At 34.9% G+C, this 15,522-nt stretch overlaps 1 protein-coding gene and 1 long non-coding RNA gene across 2 annotated transcripts in view; one reads left to right on the top strand and one right to left on the bottom strand.

Annotated features, from left to right (window-relative positions):
- LOC111512315 (alkaline phosphatase) overlaps nt 1-15,522 on the top strand; it is a 952,023-nt gene that overhangs the window by 303,117 nt on the left and 633,384 nt on the right. The gene's annotated exons all lie outside the window — the stretch shown is intronic.
- On the bottom strand, nt 7,173-8,313 carry LOC141483471 (uncharacterized). Its single transcript, XR_012466110.1, has 3 exons — nt 8,143-8,313; nt 7,420-7,476; nt 7,173-7,359 (listed from the first exon to the last, which is right to left on the bottom strand). It is a non-coding gene; the product is annotated as an uncharacterized lncRNA (long non-coding RNA).

Raw genomic sequence — 15,522 nt, 5'->3', positions numbered from 1 at the left:
GAAGTGAAAAATAAATTCAATGCGGGCCCTAAAGATGCAGATATAATTCAAAAAGTTAAGTTATATGTTGAATCTTCAAACAAATTATTAGTCGATATTCGAAATACCTTAGAGACTAGATTAGCTAATATTACAGAAATTACTAGAAGTTTTACAATAATGGGTGAAAAATTTGATCTCAGAATAGCGTCAAGCTTATTGCCTATAACCGACAATTCGGAGGAATCTGTAAAACAGTTAATAGATGCCATTGAATTATACGATAGTCTTTTAGACGATAATGGAAAAATAACACTAACAAACTATGTCCTTAAAACTAGATTGTCACAAAGTGCAAAGATGAGATTAGAGTCGTCATATCCGTCTAATACTGATTTAATTAAAGACATCAAAACACATTTGTTGACAAAGCATTCTGCCGCAAGTTTATCAGTTGAATTACATAACGCAAAACAAAAACATAAATCAGTGAATGAATTTGGTAAATCAATCGAGGAATTACTGGTCGATTTGACAATAGCGCAAGCCGATGGAAATGTCGAGGCAATGAAAATTCTTAAAGTTGCGAACGAAAAACTGGCAATTCATGCTTTCGCGAACGGACTGCGAAGTCACGATCTGGGAACTGTCATAAAAGCTAGGAACTATAGCGCTTTGAAAGATGCTATAACGGGAGCTGTAGATGAGGAATGTACGGGAGGTGCAACCTCTTCTTCGCAGGTGTTTCACATGCGAGGGAACTCAAAACTTAATAATTTCAACCGTACGAGTCGAGGATTTCAGCAGAATAATAGGGGAAGACCAAATTTCAGTACCGGACAATTCAATAACTCACAATCGAATAAGATCAGAGGAAGTAGTTTGCATAGTAAAAATAATTTTAGGGGTCGAAACCAGGGACATTTTCGCGGAAATTTTAGAGGGCGTTGGAATAATCACAACAACCAAACTTTCAGTCCATCTCGAAGAGGGTTTTTTATGGAAAACGCTCAGGATGCTGAATTAAACAACCCTTCCCCGCAAGCTAATCAGTTTTTTCGGTCGAGTCAGTGAGAATGTAGGTGATTATAAGGTTTTAAGTATGAATGGTCTTAATTATGTATGTATGAAAAACGGAAAAAGTGAGTTGAAATTTTTATTGGATACGGGTGCTTCGGTAAGCGTAATTTTTACATCATGTATAAATAAAAATCAGTTTGTTGATACGACAAATAGAATCAAAATAAACGGCATAGCGGGTTTTGTCTTCACGCAAGGCTCGGCTAATATTACATTAGAACTATCTGACGTTAAGATAGGTCACGAATTTCATGTGGTGAATGACTTTGGTAGTGATATGAATGGTGTTATTGGGTCAGATTTCTTTGTCAAGCACTCTGCAATATTAAACTACGAATTATGCACATTCTCTATATATATAAACAATCGGAAACTGTCGATTCCACTGCAATCCAAGTATGAAAATTATATAACGATTCCACCAAGGTGCGAAATTATTAAATATTTGCAAGTACATAACTCAGATGATTGTATTATCATACCAGAAGAAATTTCAGAAGGTGTTTATACTGCGGGAATTATCGCAAAGCCTCACAACCACATTATACCTGTTAAAATTCTGAATATTACGGATAAAGAGGTACACTTGAAAAATTTTAGGCCCAAAACTGAAAATATTTCAGAATTTGATGTTCATACTTTTGGAAACACACACTTTTCAGTTGAGCGTATAGATAAGTTACTCAACTCCATAAATACCAAAGGTCTTAATAAGCAGGAAAAAATAGCTATTGATAAAATCTGTGCAAAATATGCGGACGTATTTCGCTTTGAAAATGACCCACTGACGGTGACAAATGTCTGTAAACAGACCATACATTTAAAAAAGGATGCCATTCCGGTATACGTAAAACCATACCGGTTACCGCATTCGCAGAAAGCGGAAATAAATAAACAAATTGACAACATGCTGTCAGAAGGAATTATAGAGGAAACAAGGTCCGAATGGTCGGCACCATTGTTAATAGTACCGAAAAAAGAGGATAGTAAGGGTAATAAACAATGGAGGATAGTTATCGATTACCGTCTGTTGAATAAACGCATTGAGGATGACAAATTTCCATTACCTTGCATAGATGAAATTTTAGACTCACTCTCCGGAGCGATGTACTTCTCACATCTTGACTTATCTCAGGGCTATTATCAGGTTGAATTGGATGCAACATCTAGAGCTTACACAAGTTTCACAACCGATAAAGGTCAGTATCAAATGACGAGATTACCGATGGGGTTGAAACTGAGTCCAAGTGCTTTCTCTCGAGCGATGACCATAGCAATGTCAGGGTTAAATTATGAGAGATGTTTCATTTATTTGGACGATTTGATAGTTTTCGGGAATAATTTGGAAGTTCATAATCGGAATTTGGTAAAAACTTTGCAGCGATTGAGACAGGTCAATTTAAAACTAAATCCTTACAAATGCGAATTCTTGAAAAAACAGATATTGTATCTGGGTCACGTGATTTCATCTGAAGGAATATCTCCAGATTTTGAAAAAATACGTGTTATACAGCAATTTCCGGTTCCAAAAGACTCGAATGAAACTAAACGGTTTGTAGCATTTGCGAACTATTATAGGAAGTTCATTCAGAATTTCGCGGATATCGCAGCACCGCTTAACAGATTGTCAAAAAAGGGTGTAGTATTCGCTTGGAGCGAAGAATGTCAAAAAGCATTCGAAACGCTAAAGCAGGCGCTGGTACAACCACCAATTCTCGCATATCCTGATTTTTCGGAATCAAACGTTTTTAAATTACGTACCGATGCCTCAAATTTGGCTATCGGAGCAGTTCTGTCAAATTCAGATGATAAGCCGGTGGCGTTCGCCAGCAGATCGCTGAATAAAGCTGAAGTCAACTATTGTGTGATAGAGAAAGAATTACTTGCTATTTGTTGGAGTGTGAAAAAATTTCGTCCTTATCTTTACGGGAAAAAGTTCATTATCCTTACAGACCATAAACCATTATTATATCTTTTCGGTATGACGAATCCTTCAAGTAGACTAACGAAATTTAGGTTAACACTAGAAGAATATGATTTTACAATAAGTTATGTTAAAGGAAAAGATAATGTAACGGCTGATGCATTAAGTCGTATAAAAATTGACTCCGACGAACTGAAAGAAATGTCAGTTAATTCCTGTCAAGTCATGAATGTCGTGACAAGGGCACAAACGAAGAAATTGGGCAACAATTCACGGGAAAAGTCCAATATCTCTTTCGATAACAGGCCTGATCATCCTGGTGTCGTAGAATTATTGAAACCACCTAAAGAATTTGTTCAGTTGTATCCTTTGTCGAAAGTTGAGTTTCAAAGAAAAAAACGTTCTGAGTGTAAAATAAAAGGGAATATATTATATGATGAAAAGGCAAATACTATTTATATGAATCAGGATGAATCTCGATCAGCGACTGCATTCGGTGCATCGTTGAGAGACCTGAAGGAAATTTGCCAAGAATATGGAATTCCAGAATTAGTTATAGTAAAAGAAGATAGATGCGCATCGTTATTAAAAAACATTTTGGAAATTCCCAATGAAATTCGAAAGGCAGGTATAAAAATAAATATAATAAAAGCTCAGCAACACATAACTAGGAAGGAAACCCAGCAATTAATTTTGAACGATTACCACATGTTACCAACGGGAGGGCATGCTGGAATTAATCGCATGTATAACAATATTAGAAAACTTTACTTTTGGTCTGGTCTCCGAAAGGATATCGAAAATTTTGTAAAACGTTGTGATGACTGTCAGAGATATAAGTACTCAAGACCGCATCGGCAACCAATGAAAATAACCACAACGGCTACCTCAGCGTTTCAGAAAGTTTTTCTTGACTTGGTGGGCCCTTTAGACCAAGACAGGGAAAATAACCGATACATTTTGACGTTGCAATGTGAGTTAACAAAATTCGTAGAAGGGTATCCATTAGAAAATAAAGAGGCAGTAACAGTCGCGAAATCATTCGTAGAAAATTTTATTTTACGATTTGGTATTCCAGAACAAGTTGTGACAGACAGAGGCACTGAATTTCTAGCGTCGACCTTCAAAGAGTCGTGCAAACTGCTAAAAATCGAACAGCTGAATTCAACGGCGTATCATCACGAAACCATTGGAGCATTGGAAAACACACATAAAAATCTAGGTGATTATTTACGCATACATGCATCAGAGCATCCAGACACCTGGAGCTCATGGATACCATATTGGTGTTTTGCATATAATAATGCAGTGCATACGGAAACTCGGTATAGTCCATACGAATTGGTTTTCGGCAAAATGAGTCGAGTACCATCGAGCATTGCTACACAAGTCGACCCTGTATATAATTTCGATGATTACCCAATTCAGTTAAAATTTAGATTGCAAACAGCTTGGAATGACGCGAGAAATAATTTAATGGTATCAAAATCGTTACGAAAACAAAAACTAGATATTAAAATTAATCCTGTTAATGTTAGGATAGGTGATAAGATATTAGTAAGGAACACATCTTCAAATAAGTATGATCCTATCTTCAAAGGTCCTTATATTATAGTAGAAGATAAAGATCCAAATGTTGTAGTTAGAATAGATAATAAGCTGGTAGAAATACACAAAAATAGGACAAAATTGTTTATTGAATGAAAAAAAAATATTGTTTAAAATTTTTTTTTTCGTCATCGGGGGAGATGTACTGGTATAGCAAATAATGTGGAACAATAACAAATTGAGAAATAAACAATATTCTAATTAGAACACCTAATACGTGCCAGGACAGCTCTTTTCGATGTATGCCGATCTTATGTTATTAAAACATTATGTAACATTGAGATAGGGAAGGATTACGACGAGGATCATGTAATTGAAACAAGGTAGATCAATTTGAGTTATTCTGAATAGAGGAAGTTTTTCTACGAAGTCGTTTCATTCCGTTCCTTATAAATGAACCTGAAGTGAGTTTATTACATTATGTCACAAACACACACACAATCTCATATGAAAAAAATTTTAATGATTCATGCACCAGACACTTCAAGGTCACATCGCCTTGATGTTACTAAACAACAAAAAAAGCAAATCATATGTCATAGTGGTGGGGGGAGTAACACAGTTCTTGGCTGCCTGCGTGTCACCATCGATAGCAAGGCTATCGTCACACCACTACTAACTTGGTGGGCTCACACCGATGGAACATTCATTACTTGGAGGATCTTTGAAGTATGCAGACGTATGTTTGTACATAGACAAGCACATGTGACGTATGTAGAGGTCATTTCGATGTTAATGTGACTCGAGACAGACTGAAATCATAAGGTCAACCCCCAAGGTTATGCGACTTTGAACATTGTTCGAAATAGCTGTGAAAATATGAAATGTGAATGAAAGTCATTCAAAGTCAAACCCAAAACACTACCTCAAACTCGCCTTATCCTTATTACCTTGTGACATACGTTAAGGGTGTAACGTAGACCGAGGTCGAAGCCAACTCGATGCGTCGAACACAGGCGCTCCCCACCACCACCACCACCAATTCCAACTCGATGTGTTGACAGAAGGCGATACATGCAAATAGTGGTCGTTGAAACTTCACGGAGTGCAGACGTGTACGCTCTCTGTCACGATGGGTACCGTCCAAACTAGTGAAGAAGGACTGCTCATCAGTCGATGGATCTTCGTGGTATCCAGACGTGTGTTTATTCTGTACAAACAGGTACAGAGTAAACATGAAGGACAATATCAAACCCTGACTTTACCATGTATGCAATCTAGTTCCCTAATCTCAAAGTTGAATTCCATGTTCAAGGTCATGAACATAATAGAAAAATGTAAACCCTGTACCGTGCATTCCCACATACCAACCAAATGTAATTACGTCACTACACACACACACAAAATCTCATATAAAAAAAACATTCTGAACGATCCATGCATCAGACACTTCAAGGTCACATCGCCTTGATGTTACTAAACTACAAAAAAGCAATTAATACGTCATGGTGGCGGGGGGGAGGCCCAGAACCGGAAAAAAAAATTCTGAACGATCCATACACCAGACACTTCAAGGTCACATCGCCTTGACTTCACTAAACAACAACCAATAAAAAAGCAATTAATACGTCATAGTGGTGGGGGGAGGCTAAGAATCAGCTGTATACATCTACTAGTAATGATTTTGTTGAACAAATAATGAATAGTAGTTGAACGAACAATGTTTATACCTCATTGTGAGTATCTTTCTGATAGAGTAAAGCATTTCGAAAGTTCAAAATAAGTATGAATAATGATGTACCAAATGAAATAAAGTTACAAATCAAAATCCTTCCCTCATGTTTGAATTTGGTTATTGGATTCAATTAACCAAATATTATACTAATCTGAGTACCAGCATCTCGTTGGTAGTAATTTTCAGTTCTACTGAAATCAGCTGCTGATGGGAGTCTTGCGGATAATATTTCATATTCAATACTGATTATGTAAATGCCATGGAAAATTGTTCAACGTGAGAATGAGCAAAATATAAATAAAAATCGAGAAATTTCAGTACCAAATTTATTCAAACAAATAATAAATTATAATAGACTTCCACAAATATTTAAATGAAAATATGAATTTTTCACAAATGGTTAATCCTTATATAAAACATCAACATATTTTATTATTTATTATTATTATTGGTGATATCTACTAAAAAACAATTAGAGTTGTTTTCGAAACCTTCCACTGAAGTAATGATCTAAAATGAAAGAGAACAGAGATTAGTGATAGTCTACATTTTCGCAATAATACTATTGGATCAATTTCTACTAACTAGCTCAGATATTATCCCATAGAAATATAAAAATATAATTATTTTTTTTTGTACACATCCAATTTAACAAAAGGAGATACTCTTATTTTTTGATAATAGGAAAAAAACAATGACCTACTTCATCACAGAAAAATTTTATTAGAAATATGACTATGATGACAAAATTTACCTAGGTCTCCAATCATAACTTTCAGCACTTCGAATCTATTAAATTTGAGAATTCTAGCATTTAATTACTTAGGTATAGACCTGAATAATAATAGGTATCTGCAGCAAATCAAAAATATATAGTTATTTGAGAAAACTGAATATGTTTTTAATTGTAATGGTATACATATTTATTATTAAAATTATGATTGAAAGAAATACCTCTGTTATATATGATTCCAAATTTATTCCATCAATTGCTTCCTAGATTGAATATTTTTCTTTTGCCAATAGGGGAGTCATTTCATTCATTTCTTCATCAGTGAGCCTTAGCTATGTCTAAGGTTACATCATTTTCTGTCTGAAAATTATGTGTTTTAAGTATATTATTGGGAGATAAATAATATATGTATTTTTTCACCTTTAAAAATGCCAATTAGGTCATTTAATCCCAAGTTATTAAGAAATTCCTTCATGTCTAAAAATAAAAGAGATTATATTGCATGTTTTGAGTTCGTGCAGTTTTGTTGGATGTCATCATTTCTGTAAATATGTTACAAATAACTTTCCTTTTTCAGTATTACTGATTTCAATAAAGTAATACAAGAGAAAACTGATTATTTCACAATGTTCTTCGAAAGAAAAATCTTGAAAAGAGGTTCCTTCAAGGATTCAGTATATACTATCATGATGAAAATGAAATCATTGTTTACGGCTCCATTTAATTATTTATGATGTAAGAAATTTACAATTCGAAATAAAGGTACAGCTCTTCGCCGACATTGTATACCTACTCCTATTTCTGTGGCAAACACCCCAATTGTATTTACTCTGAAAATGTCCAATTCCTTCGTATCCAAAGATCAAAGGTCAACTAGTTACCCAGTGTATGCATACCTACCTACCTCTCAATGATAATCATTTCACCCGACAACTTCTACTTTCTTAAAAACTGAATTGAAAACATGAAAGCTTTCTTTCAGTCATTACATGAAACAATAAGAACTTCAAGCCACTTTTATAGATAGCTGTCGAGAAAAATGTATGGGCACGTGCTTGAAAAAAAAGATGACCGTTTATCCAATACATGCTATTCATAATTATTTTAAAATATGGAATGAAAGAAAGTATATTATCAACATACCTGTGAAAACACTGAAAAACTTCAATCCACGTATAATCAAAAAGAAACTATAAACCTCTTTGTCATTTCCTTGAAAAACACAAAACACATCGTTAATTCTTATTCCATTCGTGATTAGTTTACGATTCTTGCGAAAATGCAAATGGTGCCGACCGGCACTCTATTCCTTAGAAGTATTTCAACTATATCATTTCTTTAAAGGAAACAATTCAATTTTTCAAACCAACAAATAATAAAAATATTGAAATGAATTTATCTACAATCTTGAAATTATTTCCAAAATTAGTTAAAGGTATTGATATGTATTGTTGAAGTGAAAATAAATATTCGGTTGATTCAATTATATATTAGTGTCAAAACAGCACCCCATAGTGTTAAACTGAATTGGAAAGTTTTCATTCAACAGACGTACTTTTGATTTGATGAAATTATATTGTTTGACTCAACCGAATTATTTTAAGAACTCAATAAATGTTATTCTTGAAATGATCCACAATTCATTTGACTGAGTGAAAGACCTCTTGAATTGAAATATTAGAGAAATTCAAATGAGAATTTCATTTTGTCTCCGCAAAATTATCATCTAATCTATACAATACACACGTCGTTTGGAATGAATGATATTTAATCAAAGTGATGAAATAAATTAGACTAAATAAATTTCTTTTAAGTAACAAATCTTTTTTTTTCCGTGTATGGTCAGATAATCAGTAGAGAACAGAAAGATCGGATTCGGATCCAATCCTGTCAAATTTCCAAATTAGTTTTTTTTTCGTGACATATTCCATATTTTTTCCATTACATATTCCATATATTGATAATTTTGGTCCATTCCACATATTCATAGTGAATTGATATTGATAGTCATCGATATTATATAATTTTTCTTGAAACTGAGTGGACCTAGCATTCGTTTTTGCCGAGGCAACATTTTTCATTTGGAGGATATTCAATTTCTTGTCATTGAACATACATGCTATGAGAAAACCCGTTATTTCCTTTCCTTTACAAATAACTTCAGTCATCAATCCAAAAATTATTTGTGATTTCAACGGTTAGATTAGTGCCAAACTTTTTTAAGTCTGCCAACCTGTGATCGACATCAGAAAATATAGATGAAAGCAATTCAAACGACTCAATTTAAAAATTTCTGCTATAGTTTCGACAATCTGAACGTGAATAACTCCCTATTTTGATATTAGATTGAAAAAAATATTGAGGAAACTTATTTGTCAAACAATTCGATTCAATGAGTTATTCATGAGATATCTACGATGAGAAAATATCCAAAACAGGAACTCCTGGTCGAATATTGTCGGTTTAATTCAACAATTCAATAAATGAACTTCTCTGCTCACTACATGTTTTCTCTAAACGAAGATATATTTACCTTACTTTATTTACCTTACCATATATAACAAAAAATTGGCAGTGGAATTTGAAGGATCAATAAACAACAGTTCATTCCATTCTGTTGAAAACTGAGAAAAGTTATTTCCTCACTTCGAAATTTCACATGAATAGTTTGATTTGGGAATTAAAAACAACACCCTCTCCATGATTATTTCTTGAGCCGCAATTCATTTTGTTGTTTCAACAAACTTGCTCTCGAAAGTTCAAAGAGCAAACTGGATACATCACAGCGTACCTACATCTTGCTTTTCAGTCTTTGATCTGATGTCCTATACGGGGCTGGGGCACACAAATTAATTTACTTTGAATTTATATTACCTTCGTAGTGTATACATGAGTTCATATTATATTTTTCAGAATATATGTTTATTTTGTCAGAGAGCAGTAGTATCAATTAACACACAATTAACAATTAAGTTTTAGAATCCATTTTTCGGGATTATTATTCAATACAGGTTTATTCATCATAAATGCAACGGTGACTGAATATAATAGAGACATGTGGAAATCTTGGAGAGTATCTGACTAGATTACCTTAAAATAAATACTGGGCAAAAATAGAACTAGAGAGTTTCTCCGGGTGTAATTTTTTGGGTGAATGAATCCCTATCTGCCCTCAAAACATCCAGAAAGGAGCTTTCCAAAACGTGTCCCAGAAAAAATTTGCTGACGTGAAGAAAATATTATGTACAAAGTGGGCCAAATTGGACAATTTTGGAAGAAAACTTTTATTTTCAAACTAGGTAGATAAAAAGTGATGGCTGTGTCTGAGGGTCAAATTTCATGACAAACTCAATGGTGATAACCGCATATCGATATCTGTTTATCTTCGTTTCTGCATCACGGAATGTTTTTCGAAAATATACATTTTCGAAAGGATGTAGTTCCAAACTACAACGGCCTTCAAACCTGAATGAAGATACTAACACTGAAAATCTTGGCCGCGAAAGCCTAAACCAATTTACTGATCGGTGTCAAATTTTGATTTGAGCAGTAAAGTCGCTCTTCAGTTAATGGTTTTTGTTACATTTCCAGACACATAGGCAATGAAGTATGAGAATTATGATAAATTGAATATGAAAGTCTATTTTATACCAACCGGAGAAAACGCAGAAGCAGCAAGCGATTTATATCACGAGAGGTATCCAGAGAGAAGACAACTATTTAGAGACATTTTCGCAAGATTGCGACACAACCTGAATAATGGTAATCAATTTGAAAAGAAAAGGCCGATGCACGGGGTCTTATTCAATGATAATAAAGACCTTGGCTCATCACAGCGCCTGACTTTTGCTTTCCGCAGGTCGAGTGGGATGAAGTCTGAAATGGAGGTGTTCATCATGGCTTGCCAGGACGGTGTCTTCAACACCTCAGTCTACCGCAGTCGCGAGATGGGTATAGAGGTTCCTGACACAAGGTGCAGGGTCTGCCGCGAGGCATCCGCGACCCTAGTGCACTACCTATCAGCATGTCCAGCATATGCGGTCTCGATCTATATTCATCGACATAACGCGGCCCTTAGAGTGCTATATTACCATATTCTGTACTCTTACGGTATTGACGAGACACCAGTCTCGCCTACGCTCCGAAAGATATTGAATCCGTTGTGTGGACGAAAAGTGCCAAATTAATTGGAACTATTCGTTCCCCATCCTCAGGCTAATACAAGCTGATAAGCCTGCCGTGGTCCTTCTCAAGCACCAGAGCAAGACGATATTTGTCGTGGAGTTTTCACGAATATCGTCCGAAATGAGGAGCAACAACGGATAAAATATCGAGATTATCTCTTCGAACTCCGCAGACTCTACCCAGAACACACTGTCGAAATGTTTGTTCTGATTATTGGAGTCCTTGGTGGAATGATGCCCTCTCTACTCTTGAAATCATACCGGTTTGCCGCACTAAGGCAGAAATCTTAGCCGGACAAATGCAGAAGGCTTTCAGTCTTGCGCTTGCTCAGGGCACATGATTTTTGGACCCAATGATCACTTACCCCACGGTGTAGGGAGTGGTTGATAATGCTGGCGCTCCCTCCCAAGTATATCGGAGCTTCGGGGGATTGGGCCTGACCAGCACATACTACCCAAAAAAATAATAATGAAGGGTCCTTATTTACTTGGTGGAGTTTAGCATAGCTAATCTTACACTCAACAAGAACAGACATTTGACGAAAGTGTTTGACAATATTTTCATCTTATGACGAATCATACAAACAATGATAGAATACAAGAAAACAATATTTCATTGTGTTTCATTTTATTTCATTTTATTTCTCTGTCCAGTGGAAATAATTCCTTCGACTTCATTTTTAAATGAAAATAATAATTCGAAAAAAAAAGTTTTGATATTCTTGACAGGAAAAAAGTTACAGCACTTTTTGGAAAATGCAAATTTTCGAGAAACATGCTGTTACTCTGAAACGATGATAAATATCGGCATAGGAAAAGTTCAGGCGTAATGATCGAATGACTCTTGATTTCTTTAACGATAATTTACGGGATATGAGAAAAAATCTGGCTTATTTGAAAACCATCTCTAATACAACAAATGATGAACATGACAATACTGCATTCAGACTCTACAGAAAACATTATCGCAGAGCAATAACTGGGAGCAAAAGAATTTCCTTTAATAATTTTTTAATACGATCGACCAACAAACAGAGAGACTCTTGGAGAATTATAAACCAAGAAAGGAACTCGAATATCCAAAAAAAGAATGTCCCATTTCTTGTGAAGATTTTGCTCTTAATTTCTCTACAGTAGCGGATCTTCTGATTGAACAAATTTCTTCCTGTGACAGGATTCATCCTTGCTTCTTGAGGTCTGTACCATCCCCAGAGGCGACCTTCTTTTTAGAACCCGTTTCCGTATCTGAAGTAATTGAGGCTATTCGTTCAGTTGAAAATTCATCAAGTGTCGATATCTATGATTTGAATTCTCGTGTTTTGAAAGAAATTGCTGAGTTTATTGTGATTTCACTCACATCCCTCATAAATTTGTGTTTCAGTTCCATGGAGTATTTTCGAAATCATTAAAAATCGCCAGGGTAATTGCCATTTTAAAAAAAGGAGACCCCTCGATCCAGGGCAATTATCGAGCAATATCATTAGTTCCGATTATTGGGAAAGTTTTTGAAATCTTGATTAAAAATCTCTTGATAGTTTTCTTTGAAAAATACTCCCTTATACACAAATTCCAGTTCGGGTTCAGAAAAAATCGGAGCACACTTGATGCAGTTTACACTGTGGTAAAAAATGTCGTCCAGAGTTTTGAAGAAGGTACTTATACTTCAATCACCTTGGTAGATCTCAGCAAGGCCTTTGACTGCGTTTCCCATGATCTACTGGATAAAAAAGCTGGAGCACTTTGGTATAAGAGGGCTACCTCTGAAACTATTGAAATCTCACCTAACGGACAGATATATATGCGTTTCAGATGGCATGAGACGTTCCCAAGTGGAAAAAAATAATCATGGCGTTCCGCAAGGGTCGGTTTTAGGGCCCTTCTTTTTATTATCTAAATAAATGATCTTTTCTATCAATTTTTGCCTGATAAAATAGTTTTGTATGCTGATGACGCTACCATACTTAACACCGACCGTGTTCTACACAATCTCACAAATATAGAGGATGAGGTATTAGACTCAGCTGAACACTGGTATTCTGATAATCTGCTGACTCTGAATATAGATAAAACGCAGAAATTAAACTTCTTCGGCAATCATACGTCGAGTAAAGGTGATACCGTTAACCTTCTGGGAATAACACTGGATGACAATCTAGCCCGGGGTCCACATATTGACATTCTGTGTAAGAAAATCTCCACCTATATCTTTGTTCTCCGCGAACTAAAAACATTTACAAATCGAGAAACTCTACTCAGTACTTTTCACGTCCTCATTCAATCACATCTGAATTACGGTATCATGTTATGGGGAAATTCAACGCACGCCAGTAAAGTGTTCATTATACAGAAAAGAGCGCAGTGAGTTTTGGCTAATGCTGAATACAGAGATCATTGCCGTCCGCTAATTGTCAGGTATGGTATCATGACAGTGCCTTTATTATATATCTATCATACTCTTCTTCACATTCAAAAACATAAAGACATATTCACAACCAGGTCGGATTTCCATACTTACAATACAAGAACAAAAGACATTTTACTTGAGCCTCGATATCGTCTAGATAAATCGGCTAGGAATTCTCCCAATATTAAATATTTTTAAATCTTTTATTGTAACCTAGTACTAAGGAACTGACTTGCTATAAATGTATCTTTGTACATATTGTAGTGAAATAAACATATATCTATCTATGTATCTATCTATCGATATACGGTTTTCATCATTTACTTCGTCATGAAATTCAACTCTCAGACACAGTCTGAGGGTCAATAGGCAAATAAACATTTGTTTTCCATTTCAGCATAACTGAATGTTTTTTTTTAAGTTATGGTTTTATAAGTTCACGTCCCATTTGATCTTACACAAATTTACCTATTATTTTTCCTTACGCTGCCAATTGTCATTGAGCAAATTTTTGCAAAGCTCATTTCTGAATTTGTGATGACTCCGGTATTAGACACATATTAATTCACCCGGGAATTTGCACTCGGAGGAGCTCATTTTATTATATAGCTCCTCTTTCTTATTTTGGGTTATCCATGCAGACTTGTGTTACTCAACATCCCAGCATTACCTAGGTATCTCCAAGATTATCAAAGGTCTCCAAATACAGTCAATGTTGTATATATAATACATGAATCTGTGATAAATAATTATCATAAAATATGAGGTGACGTGAAAATAATTGTTTATGTGATACCACATTTCTCTAGCAAATATAAGTGAAGGTTCTGATTGATGTTATATGATTTCATTCATGAACTACACTACTATATGAGTTCAAAGTGATATTATTTTCGAGCCCCAGCCCCATTCAGGAAATGGGATCAAAGACTGGAAAGCTGTACGTAGGTGCTCTGCGATGTTTCCATGCTCTTTGAACTTTCAAAAGCATATTCACTAAATTGACGAAATAGATTGTGGTTTTATCCATATATATATATATATATATATATATATATATATATATATATATATATATATATATATATATATATATATATATACAGGGTGTCCCTGGACTTCCTCTTTTCCTCTCGGGAATGTATAGATGGGGTCAAAATATCACCAGTACTTCATATAACTTTTTTTCCTAAAAGTCTTCGTAACCAAGTTACGGGCCCTCGAAGTTACAAAATGAAAAATGTTTTTCTTTGATAACTTTTCAAGTGAATATTCAAAATCATCCAAATTTTGGTAATTGACTAAACAAATGAATTCCGTCGATGAGCTTTCATGCAGGAGTCAGTTGTTTTGCTACAAAGTCAGGAACGGACTACCCCCGATGGTCCACACCCCAAATCTTTGAAATGACAGATATTTTTCAATATTTTTCAACAAAATAAGGTTACTTGGACAATTTTATGAATAAAAGTACTCGTGTGGAAAGTCGATCGGAGCAACGAGTCTTGATAAAAATGTAGTTCTACTCGACGACATCAAACCGCTCGTCCACCATTATTTGAAATGAATAATTATTATCAAAGCAGAAATAATAATGATAACGTTAATTCAACAACATTTATAACAGGAATAATACAAAGTATGCTGAAATGAAGTCGTAAACAAAAAGTACAGTACCTATATGGAAGTTTAAGTCACAATTGTGATAGCAGATATTTTTTCAAAAGAAATATCAAGTTCTGTAGATTCGTGGTGTTTTTAAACTAACAAGCTACTCTACTATGAAATATCGAATTCATTCCATATTTTGTATGTACATAATACGTGTGGAATAATCACGTTTCGTGTTGATCAGTTATCTGAATCTCATGAAACTCAACATTCGAATGTTTCGAATTCTTCTTCACAGCTAAACTGTTGAGGAGTTTCACTGAT

The sequence above is a fragment of the Leptinotarsa decemlineata genome, unplaced genomic scaffold (assembly GCF_025532065.1).
Source record: "Leptinotarsa decemlineata unplaced genomic scaffold, Ldec_3_MD MMD2_tig00003557_RagTag_RagTag, whole genome shotgun sequence".
Classification (NCBI taxonomy): Eukaryota; Metazoa; Arthropoda; class Insecta; order Coleoptera; family Chrysomelidae; genus Leptinotarsa; species Leptinotarsa decemlineata.
Note: the sequence above shows the minus strand (reverse complement) of the source record. Positions and strands in the feature narration are given on the sequence as shown.